General features: G+C 46.0%; 1 long non-coding RNA gene across 2 annotated transcripts; it reads left to right on the forward strand.

Annotated features, from left to right (window-relative positions):
* Nucleotides 1-5,369: 5,369 nt before the first annotated feature.
* On the forward strand, nt 5,370-9,466 carry LOC122384451. 2 transcript variants are annotated; one of them, XR_006257045.1, is made up of 2 exons: nt 5,370-6,007; nt 8,376-9,466. It is a non-coding gene; the product is annotated as an uncharacterized LOC122384451 (long non-coding RNA). The 2 variants fall into 2 exon arrangements; XR_006257044.1 differs by lacking the exon at nt 5,370-6,007 and adding an exon at nt 7,837-8,181.
* The last annotated feature ends 2,618 nt before the right edge of the window (nt 9,467-12,084 follow it).

Below are 12,084 nucleotides of genomic sequence, written 5' to 3' on the forward strand. Positions count from 1 at the left end.
CTAGTTTTTGGAGCTGAATTCGAATTTAGCAACCATTTGAACATTTACGAAGTAGTTTTGGTGCCTTCGTAACATGTTACGAAGCTGTCAGAGGCGGTTGACACGTACTACGAATACCCGTCACGATGCCTACTGGTTGACCTGACCTGACCTGACCCGACCTGGTCTAAATGCTTAAAGACATCATCTGTGATCAAAACTAACACGATATTCGTGATCAGCACCCCGAAAAACCCCTTAGCAGCCACACTTTACGACTTTCTAGCAGGTCCCGATTTTCCCGACTTTGGGTCATTGACCTGACCTGGAAGGTCACCAAATGACCTAGGACCTTAAAATTGGGTATCATCGGCTTCCTCTCGTCACGGGCAACACGCTCGTTTTTTTCCGCGAAGCTCTAGCTCGATCAGGGGCCAAACGGCAAGGGGGGGGTCCAACCGACCCCCCCCCACACACACATTAGAAGCTGGCAAACGCCGCACACATGCGAGGGTTAAGCCAGTGCGGTCAGAAATCCCCATGTGCTGGCACACTCTAGTAGTGAGGCGTACATGAGTGGACCCAATGTACGACTCCCCACACGAGGAGCAACAAAACTGGTATACAACACCAGAGCGGCAAGCTTTGGGAACCCTGTCTTTGAAGTGGAAGATAGAACCGATGGTGAAGGTGTTTCTTAGAATCACCTTGGGGTCAAGATAGGGATAAAAGGACGTCAGTAAAGTTATGAGGTCTTTTCGCAGGCTAAGGGATTGTGCACCAAAGTAAGGTAGTACTAGGTACTTCTTCAGCTTGGGCACGATGACTTCGCTCGATATTGCTGCATATTGTCTGTCAAGGAACTTTCTAACATGAAAATCAAACATCTTTGTTGGAAAGCCATTGTTTTGAAAGAACTTTCGTAGGAACTTGAGTTCGCTGTCAAACAGTTTAAAATCAGAGCAGAGCCGGAATGCCCTGAAAATGGCAGATTGCATGACAGCCTTCTTAACAGTCTGAGGGATGAAAGTAAAAAAACTCAAACTCAGACCCGTAAAGGAGGGTTTCCTATAAACTGATGTAACCAGTCTTTCTCCCGCTTTTTGGACTTGCACATCTAAAAAAGGAAGGGATCCGTTCTTTTCTACCTCTTTTGTAAACCGTATCTTTGGGTGACGGCCATTCAAGAAATCCAGAAACTTGTCTACTTTGGACTGGTCGTCAAAAATAAGGAAACAGTCATCTACATACCTCCGGAAATACTTTGGGCGAAACTCATTTGGGCAGTCATTGAGCCAGTTCACCTCATGGAAACAAAGAAAAATATTTGCAAAGGTAGGGCCGAGAGGGAGACCCATGCCCACCCCATCTTCCTGTTTGTAGAGCACATTATTAAATAAGAAGTACGAGTTTAGTACGGCTAACTCTAGCAACGTTCGAAAAACATTCTTCGTGATGCCCCCTACAGTTACTGCGCTATGAAAGAGAGAGCGAATGCTAATGTCTATAGTTTCTTTCACAGGTATGTTAGTGAAAAGACTTTCAATGTCAAAACTCGCCATGACCGTAGAGGAATCTACTTTAAGTCCTTTGAGTTCGTTAGCGAACTCATAGCTGTTCTTAATCGTGTACTGGTTTTCGGTCAGAGGTGAGAGGATAGGTACCAAATATTTAGCTAGTTTGTACGTGGCCGTTCCGCAAGCCGCGAAAATTGGGCGCAGTGGTACGCGCAGCTTATGAATCTTAGGAAGGCCATACAGAATACCTGGAGAAGAACCTGAAGCATGTAGGTCAGTATACACATCAGAAGAAATAGTATTTGACTTCTTAAGGCTACGAAGGACTCTATTCACTTTGTCCTCTACTTGAAGCAACACCTTGTGTAACGGTTGTGTTATGACAGAGAACTTGGAACGATCAGACAAAATATCACCCATTTTTGCTTGTGTGGAAGCTCAACTTCTACAACTACTTCCTCTGCTTCGAGAAGTTGATTCGTTCGATTTCATCTCTGCATTTATCACCACGGTACTCTTTTCAAGACGTGAAACAGCGAATCCGTACTATTGCCTACAACTACTATCATGGATTCAAGCCCTCCAAGGTATTTTCTGCAGTGTTTTCCAAAAAAGACATTCAACTGCTAAAGGAGTTCGCATCAGATGAATCGATTGTGGTGACCAGACCTGGTAAAGGTAAAGGTGTCGTCATACTGGATAGGGGTGACTATCAAGCAAAAATGGGTGATATTTTGTCTGATCGTTCCAAGTTCTCTGTCATAACACAACCGTTACACAAGGTGTTGCTTCAAGTAGAGGACAAAGTGAATAGAGTCCTTCGTAGCCTTAAGAAGTCAAATACTATTTCTTCTGATGTGTATACTGACCTACATGCTTCAGGTTCTTCTCCAGGTATTCTGTATGGCCTTCCTAAGATTCATAAGCTGCGCGTACCACTGCGCCCAATTTTCGCGGCTTGCGGAACGGCCACGTACAAACTAGCTAAATATTTGGTAGGGGAGAGTGGGGCTAGCTGTTACAGGGGTAAGTTGTTACAAAGGAAATATCTTTAAAAATACTCTTGATATGGCGCCAATATTTACGCTAGCAGAAAGGTTACGCACATTTTACATGTCACAGCAGGCTCAGACCTGGTGGAACGCCATGTCGCCCTGTAGGCGCACTGGGGTAAGTTGTGACAGCAAAAGTATTTTTTGCTGGCCAACACTTTGGGTCGTTTTTTGTCAAGGTTATTTGTGTAAGAATGTTGAATGTATGTTCACAAAATTAAGCGATGATTTCTTTTGTAAGATCACCAAGTAAAACGCACTAGCCTCTTCATGTAAACAAACATTTGAGTTCAGTCTTGAGAAAGTCGGCCGCCGCAGGGCCGGGGCATGTTTAAAGATGGCTACCCAAGACTGCTTATAGCGTGCTCCATTTCACCTGGGCGTAAATTTTGTGCAGAAAATCAAACTCCGGTCAGTATGGCAATGCATGGTGCCCTTGGCGTCGCAGTAAAGGCAAATCAGAGATTGAGCCATGTTTGATGAGCCGTTTCATGCGTGTGGAGTACAGTAATGGTTTATGCTTTATTGTTCTTGCCTTTCAATGAGAAAGGAAAGCATGTTTAGTATTATCCATTAGGGAGGCTTACGATCGGTTCCGATAGGACGGGCAATGACCGCTATAATGATGAAGAAACTACGAAAAAAGAAGTGTAACATGTTACCCCATATCGTGTATCAAGTTGCCCCACAATTTTTTAACTTGCCCCAAAAATCTTGCTTTGGTTTTCTGAATTTCACATAAAAGTGAATAGTCGTAAAGAAGTGAAAGTTTGCATGTGCTTTCCAAATTGATTCAGCTAGCATGTGACCAAATTTGGTGCAATTTCATTGAATAGCTTGGCCACTAAGTGCAGAAGACCAAAAAGTGTAACGCATCGCCCCAGTCTCCCCTACCTATCCTCTCACCTCTGACCGAAAACCAGTACACGATTAAGAACAGCTATGAGTTCGCTAACGAACTCAAAGGATTTAAAGTAGATTCCTCTACGGTCATGGCGAGTTTTGACATTGAAAGTCTTTTCACTAACATACCTGTGAAAGAAACTATAGACATTAGCATTCGCTCTCTCTTTCATAGCGCATGTAGGGGGCATCACGAAGAATGTTTTTCGAACGTTGCTAGAGTTAGCCGTACTAAACTCGTACTTCTTATTTAATAATGTGCTCTACAAACAGGAAGATGGGGTGGGCATGGGTCTCCCTCTCGGCCCTACCTTTGCAAATATTTTTCTTTGTTTCCATGAGGTGAACTGGCTCAATGACTGCCCAAATGAGTTTCCCCAAAGTATTTCCGGAGGTATGTAGATATAGTTCGTTTTTCTTAAGTTTGCCCCTCACTGTAAACGTCTCTTTGAACACAGCACGAGAATTGCTAGCTGAATTACTGAGAAAACTGGTTAGCGCACATTGTATTGTAGATATGAATAATATTTTCAAAAATAAGTTTTGAACACCGACGATTTGACGTTATGTTAAGCGCCGTGCAATTTATTTATTAGTTCAGACATAATTCCTGAGGAATCGTCTATCCCTGTGGGCCTGTAGGTATTGGCAAATACGATTTACGAGTCTGTGAAATAGTAAATAAATTTGATGAAATTGATCGTCTGTGAAATCTTGTCAAATCAGTGTGCGCCAACCAGTTTTCTCAGTAATTCAGCTAGCAATTCTCGTGCTATGTTCAAAAAGACGTTTACAGTGAGGGGCAAACTTAAGAAAAACGAACTATAACTGTTTCCTTATTTTTGACGACCAGTCCAAAGTAGACAAGTTTCTGGATTTCTTGAATGGCCGTCACCCAAAGATACGGTTTACAAAAGAGGTAGAAAAGAACGGATCCCTTCCTTTTTTAGATGTGCAAGTCCAAAAAGCGGGAGAACGACTGGTTACATCAGTTTATAGGAAACCCTCCTTTACGGGTCTGGGTTTGAGTTTTTTTACTTTCATCCCTCAGACTGTTAAGAAGGCTGTCATGCAATCTGCCATTTTCAGGGCATTCCGGCTCTGCTCTGATTTTAAACTGTTTGACAGCGAACTCAAGTTCCTACGAAAGTTCTTTCAAAACAATGGCTTTCCAACAAAGATGTTTGATTTTCATGTTAGAAAGTTCCTTGACAGACAATATGCAGCAATATCGAGCGAAGTCATCGTGCCCAAGCTGGAGAAGTACCTAGTACTACCTTACTTTGGTGCACAATCCCTTAGCCTGCGAAAAGACCTCATAACTTTACTGACGTCCTTTTATCCCTATCTTGACCCCAAGGTGATTCTAAGAAACACCTTCACCATCGGTTCTATCTTCCACTTCAAAGACAGGGTTCCCAAAGCTTGCCGCTCTGGTGTTGTATACCAGTTTTGTTGCTCCTCGTGTGGGGAGTCGTACATTGGGTCCACTCATGTACGCCTCACTACTAGAGTGTGCCAGCACATGGGGATTTCTGACCGCACTGGCTTAATGGTATTTAGCCCAAAGCCCTCTTCAGTTAAAGACCACTCTGATGAGTGTGGCACCGCCTTCTCAATTAACGAGCACTCGGGTCTGCTTTTTACCAGTATGGCGAAAAGACCCTCGCTCACAGCTTCCGTGCGGCCATCCGGGACCTGGCCAAGCGATGGGAACGATGCGTTCGCCTGCAGGGCGAGTTCGTCGAGCCGTGAGCCATGTTTGGTTGAGATGTGCCAAAAAATAAACGAGTTATATCAAAACGGAACTTACTTATTGAACATACTGGTATAAGTGACGCTTCATACAACAGAGGCGTCCAAATATAACTGTCATGCGTATTGTGTAGCACGAATTAGTGTACTTGTTTCTTGTATTAGTGTCTCGAATGCATACCTATATTACGAACGACTGAATGATTGCGATGTATTTGTATGTTTTTTTTTTTGTATTATTACTCACTGATGATCATCATCATCATCATCATCATGTATTCGTATGGCATCCGTTAAAACACGGCTTTTCAGCACAAGAGTCATTCCATATATGCACTGTCCTTAAGGCTAATGATCTAAAAACCTACTAAAATACTACGAATAAGCCATTTATACTCATTTTCTAAGAGATGCTGTTAAAATCCAAGTTACCTACAAGCGTATTTTAAAATAAGCGGCGGATGAGATCTATTCTATCTGGGTAAGACTAGCTCGACATTTCCGCATCCCCGCGCGGAACGCTACGACCGTGCTGGCGTGGCGAACCTCGTTCGGCGTCTCGTTCCAGCTCGCTGTTGCCCGAAACCCGAAAGAACGTCTGGCGAGCTCCGTGCGGACCCGCGGAAGTTGCAGCATTCCCGCCATTGATCCTCGCGTTTCCCTCTCGGTTACACAATCGCGACGCTGCAGCAGGTCTCGCAAGTGCGATGGTGCATGGACAGAGTTGAGGAGGCGGTGCACCATGGCGAGGTCACGTTCTGTGATGAGTCGCTCTACTCTCGGCCACTCAAGTTCAGTAAGGTGAGGCGTGATATGCTGATGACGTCGGCAGCATTTAACTATTCGTGCACCATGATTAATTATTTTTTGAACGCGTTTTCGCTGTGTAGCGTTGCATGCTGCCCACACTGTCGCGCAATACATTATGTGTGGGAACACCAGGGCCTCAATAATCAATTTCTTGACTTCCTGTGGCAGCCGACGGGAGAATTTGGAGAGACCTATCAGAATAGTATAAGAACGTTTTACTATATTCGAAATATGTTTTTCAAACGTGAGGTTTTCATCCAAAATAAGCCCAAGAATTTTAGCGTTTGAAGTGGGGCGGAGCATTGTTTCTCCAAATTGAACTTTCAGCTCATTTCCTATTCTTCTTTGACGTGTGGAGAATAGAACGATCTCTGTCTTTTTGGGATTAATTTTTAGTGAATTTTCTGTAAACCACCGCTGAGCGTCGCTCAGCGTTTGTCCAATTTCAAGCTCCAACTGATGAATATGCTTGGGGTGACCACTGTGAATGAATTGAACGTCATCAGCATATAAAACCATCTTAGTGTCACTTAAAAATGATGTCAGGTCATTTGTGAATAACAAAAACAGCACTGGCCCCAAAATCGATCCTTGGACCACGCCATGCGTTATTGGAGCGGTCTCCGCAGATCCCCCGCGTACTCTCTGGTGGCGGCCTCTGAGCCAGTCACTGAACCAATGAGTGTCCACGCCGTACCAGCCAAGTTTGTCCAGGAGCCGGCCGTGCTGAACGCTATCAAAAGCCTTGGAGGTGTCGATCGCTGTCAGACAACCGATCTTACCCTCGTCTATGACTCGAGTGATGTAGCTGACCGCGTCCAACATCGCCGACTCCGTGGACCTCCCCGGCCGAAAGCCATGCTGCTCCTCACACAGCACACCGTGGGACAACAGGTAATGCAATAGTTGATCACAAACGACTCTCTCAGTGAGCTTCGCCACAGTAGAAATGATCGACACTGGCCTGTAATTGTTAACATCACTTGTGCATCCCGCCTTGTGGATTGGGACCACAGTTGCGACTTTCCACTCGCTCGGGAGCTCTCCAGTAACGATTGAGGCATTTATCACGTTTAACAAATGCGGAGCTATCACCGGAAAGGTTAGTCGCAACATGCTCACTGTGATCCCATCCTCACCGCACGCATTCGATGATGACAAGCGCTGCAGTGCCGAGTGAAGCTCGGGCAGAGTGACTGGATGCACCCTAAATGTCCCGCTCACCACACGAGAGGGACAGGGTGGCAGCGGTGGTGCAGTCGCTCTTTGGGCCACGAGTTCAGCAGACACGCGGGAGCCCACCGCGGCAAAGTGACGATTTAATCGGTCAGCCCACTCCACCGTGCCCCCCGGCGGCTCACAGCCTCCTCTAACACTCTTTGGTCGTATTAAAAACCGCTGAAGGTCCCTCCATGTCGTTTTACGCGAATAAGTGTACGAAGATAAAAAGAATGATGACCTAGCCCGACACAGTGCACTTTTCACCGCGTTTCGTTTGGCCACATATGCCTGGCGAGTCTCTGAGCACGGATCAGCGTCACGATCAGCTCGTGCCACGTCACGTTCCCTCATCATTTCACGCAATTCCTCATTTTCAGTGAGCCACGGCGCCGGCTTGATGATGGTGTTAATACACCGAAACCGGTCTGATCATAAGGAATTTTATATACTACGCTATCTCTGTTTGACTCTCTTTTGTTTCGCTTGAAAATTCCGCCTATTTTCTGTCCTCCTTTTGCAACAATGGACAGGGCCGGGCTCACCAGCTTTTAAGTAAGCCCACTAGTAGGAATGACCTCATACATTATTTCTCGGGACACAGTCAGAGGGTAAAGTCCGGGGTCGTTATCGGCTTCTTCTTGCGCGCCCTTCGAATTTGCTCACAAGGCCTGCTACAGGAAGAAATTGATTACATAACCAGTACATTCTTACAGCTGAAATACCCTTTGGCCAAACTCATCCCTCAGGGACAAAGCTAAACGGATTTGGTCTCAATCTAACACTAGGGTAGCTGACATATCTGAAAGGCACGCGCAGTAAACACTGTCGGTGATAGCCCCTTATTCCCCTTTTACTGAACAGGTACAAAAGCTGGTGGGCCCGGCCCTGTCCACTCCGGAGCGACAAAAGAACTCGCTCACAACTTTATAATAAAATCGCCTATGGTAGGTAAGGTGCAAAACAGCCGATTTTTGTTTCTTTTTGACGTGGAATCAAGATGACTGAACTGGACATGTGTGAACAGTCTGTCTATGCTGCACATACCAGTATTCTATCCCATTTGTTTGGTTTTCAATGGTTTCTGTAGGCCCTTCCATAACTACCCAGTCCTGAACCCATTCCTTCTATTCTTTTTCAGAATTGCTCGCGATATCTGGCCAAACACCCCCGCCGACTGCCGCGGACCCTGCGGGGCCACCGCTGCAGCCTGCGCCACAGCCCGCTAACATTGCTGAGGGTGGGACTAACACACAGGTAGGGGCTCAGCCGCGGGACCCCGCGGCGGCTAGGCGGGCACGTGACCGTGAGCGTCGGAGACTGGCCCGGGAACGGGAAACTGCAGCTGAGCGACTTAATCGCCAGCAGCGGGACCGTGAGCGCAAGGCTGCGGCACGTGCTAGGAAGAGGGCTGATGCCAATGGCGCCGGCCCTTCCAATGGTTGGCAGGTTGATACGTCCGTCGCCGGGCCTTCCACGGCCCCGGCGCCGACCAGATCCGCCGAGGAGGTCGCGGCAGCCAGACGTGAGCGTAACCGGCAGCGTCAGCGTCGTAGGAGGGAGCGGGAGACAGAGGCTGAGCGCAGTGAGCGGCGGAGACGTCAGCGTGAGCACATTGCATTGGTCCGCTCTGCGCGTGCTGGTGACGCCGCTGATTGCCGGTGGGGCGCGCCGCCTTGACCTGGCCGGACGCTCAGCCGCGAGCTCTGTGCGGGTGCGTGCGTCCATGGCAGAGTGAGCGGAGCACGGCCGAGCGCGCGGGCGGCGGCAGTGATCAGTGAACGCCGCTGATAAGCCTGGACACAAAAGGCGGTGATGTGACAGGTGTAATGTGCTACGAAACGGTACCAAATCGCTCAGCTCAGTTCAGAATTGCGAGAATTGAATTCAGAGAGCGGTGAAGACCCAACGCTCACGGACTGCCAGGCGTCTGGGTCTGAGAGCGCCAGTGGTACTGTGATGCTAGGCGTCTGGGTCTGAGAGCGCCAGTGGTACTGTGATGCCAGGCGTCTGGCTCTGAGAGCGAGCGCCAGTGGTACTGTGATGCCAGGCGTCTGGGTCTGAGAGCGCCAGTGGTACTGTGATGCCAGGCGTCTGGGCCTGAAAGCGCCAGTGGTACTGTGATGCCAGGCGTCTGGGCCTGAAAGCGCCAGTGGTACTGTGATGCCCCCACGGGGTCTGGAAGCGGTGGATGTGATTTAAAAAAATGAGTTGAATAATTATGTTTGTTTTTGTTTTTGTTTTTTGCTTGTCGGAGGTGACGGTGTTGTTATGGTCTCTGTCCGTTGTAATCCGTCCTTTTGAGTGACTTCAGGTACAGGGTGACACAAAAAAAGCGGTCATCACCAAAATTCGAATAACTTCGGAAGTTTTATTCAGATCATCACCAAACTTTTCAATCATTTCAATCACCAAACATTTCAATCATTCATATAAATGCACGTTCCATGGTAAACAAGCTGGATGAAATTGAAACATTTTTGGCACAATTAGAACAAAAATGGCATTTGTATGCATATCAGAAACCTGGCTTAATCCAAAAATAGAAAATAAGTTTGGCTTAGGGGATGAATATATGGCTTTCTACAAAAGTAGAGAAATTAAAGTAGGAGGGGGGATCAGCAATTTTTGCATATGACAAATATTTCACTGGAATACAAAAGATAAATATACATGAGTTTAAAACAGCTGAAGTAGTTACACTACAGATCAAGAATGGAAACAAACCACCTTTCCTTGTTTGTCAAATGTACCGACCCCCTGAGAATGAATGGGAATTTCTAAATGAAATGGAACAATTTCTTGCCACCTTAACCTCACTTAATATGCTTGCATTCATTACAGGTGATTTCAATTTTGATTTATTTTCTATTAAAAATAATTCTGCTAATGAATCATTTTTTACATTAATGTGTAGTTATGGATTTTTGCCAACCATCTCCAAAGCTACCCGAATTACCCCAACCTCGGGTACTCTTATTGATAATATCTTTACAAATGACTTGTCCAAAGTGGTAGTACCAGGAATCATTTTAACAAACCTTTCAGACCATCTTGTAATCTTTGCAACTGTAAACATTGAAAATAAGAGATTGGAAAAGAAAAAACATAAAGGAAAAACACTGAGAAAAAAATTGACTCCATATGGGTCAAAACTCTTGAAAATGCTATCCTGATAACTCCTGAAAACCATCGATAACACCCTTTACAGCAGAGTTATTGAGTGTGTTCTAGGGTAACTTTGAGCCTTCCTCATTTTGCGAAAGAGATTAAATTAATTTATTTCTTAATGGATGGCGAAATGACTCCATGTGTGACACCCCATAGCTCTGTGGCGCAACTCTCCATTACTCCCGAAAAACCTTTCCCGAACGTTCCGACAGGAGTAAAAGGGGAGTTACGAAGCGGTTTTAGCATACGTCGCGAGGCTGCCGGTGGCCGCCATCTTTTGCGCGTAGTATGTACAGCACGTTGTGCGGGGCGGCGGGCGAGGTGTTAGTGAAGAGCGTGTTGACTCAGACGGACCTGACCTCTACAGTGACGGATAATTGGACCTTACTTTGGATTTAAAGGTAAGCTTAGCTATATTTCTCATCATGCTTTTATAGTGCAAAGTGTTATAATGCTGTGATGAGAACATATGGTAACCCCATGTTCTTGATGGGCTGGAATGGTCTTTGTAAGGGTAATCGATTTGTTTCGTTCCTGAGTGAGATAAAGATCGGAAAAAGCATGCTCTGAGTTTCTAGGAATTGGCAAATATCATACATAATTTCCCTCGACATGTCAGGTCGCGTGTGTCTCGTCTCGTTCGCCTACCTCTCAGTCTCCTCCCTCATTTCTTCCTTCCATCTTTCCTCGCTTCCTTCCTCACTCCCTCCTTCCCCTCCCCTTTCTCCCTTTCTTTCTCCCTCTCTCCCTCCCTCCCTCCCTCCCTTCCTTCCTTCCTTCCTTCCTTCCTTCCTTCCTTCCTTCCTTCCTTCCTTCCTTCCTTCCTTCCTTCCTTCCCTCCTTCTCTTTTTTCTTTCTCCTCTATTTCCTTCCACGCAATGTTAAGTGTACCTATAATTTCATGGTTATTAACATTTTGCAGGGGATGAGCTGGAGAGCCTGCATCGCATCCCGCAAGACACGTCGGAAGCCAACGGAGGCCCGCAAAATATCCATCCCACCATCGTGAAAGGAGAGCCGGACAAAGAAGACGCAGTATTCGTCGAGGCCCAGGAGGTGGTAGCGGCACCACCAGACCAAGCATTCCTGCTGTGGTAGGCTGCCTTTTGGATCTTTAACGTCAGAACTCGCGACCGTGTAGCATATGGAGTGAGATCCCCGGAGAGCGTGCCGCGGCGGAATGTTGAAAGCGTTTAACAGTATTTGACTACAACAAAATTGAAACCCTCAGGGGCCAACTAGTACAGAGTCTTGATGGACTCACTGCTCAAACAGATCCAGAACTGGCATGCATACAAATAATACAGGCATACAAGGATGGTATTGCTTCGTGCTCGAAAAACATAGCAAGCTCGAGAAAAAATAACTTCATAAAACCATGGATGACTCCAGCAATTCTCTGTTCCATTAATCATAAAAACAAATTGTTTGTTAACAAACTTAAAAATCCCAGTATGTACAACATAGCACAATACAACAAATATCGTAACTGTCTCAATAGGGCAATCGCCAATTCAAAGAAGGCCTACTATGAAGCGGAATTCCAAAAAAATAATAGGAACCCCAAAAAGACGTGGGAAACACTAAATGAACTCCTAAAACAAAAAAGCAAATATGATATTTTACCTGAAACACTTAACAATACTGATAATAATGAACCTGAAAAAATGTCAATGGCT

Source organism: Amphibalanus amphitrite, unplaced genomic scaffold (genome assembly GCF_019059575.1).
Source record: "Amphibalanus amphitrite isolate SeventyFive unplaced genomic scaffold, NRLGWU_Aamphi_draft 000190F_arrow, whole genome shotgun sequence".
NCBI classification, from domain to species: domain Eukaryota; kingdom Metazoa; phylum Arthropoda; class Thecostraca; order Balanomorpha; family Balanidae; genus Amphibalanus; species Amphibalanus amphitrite.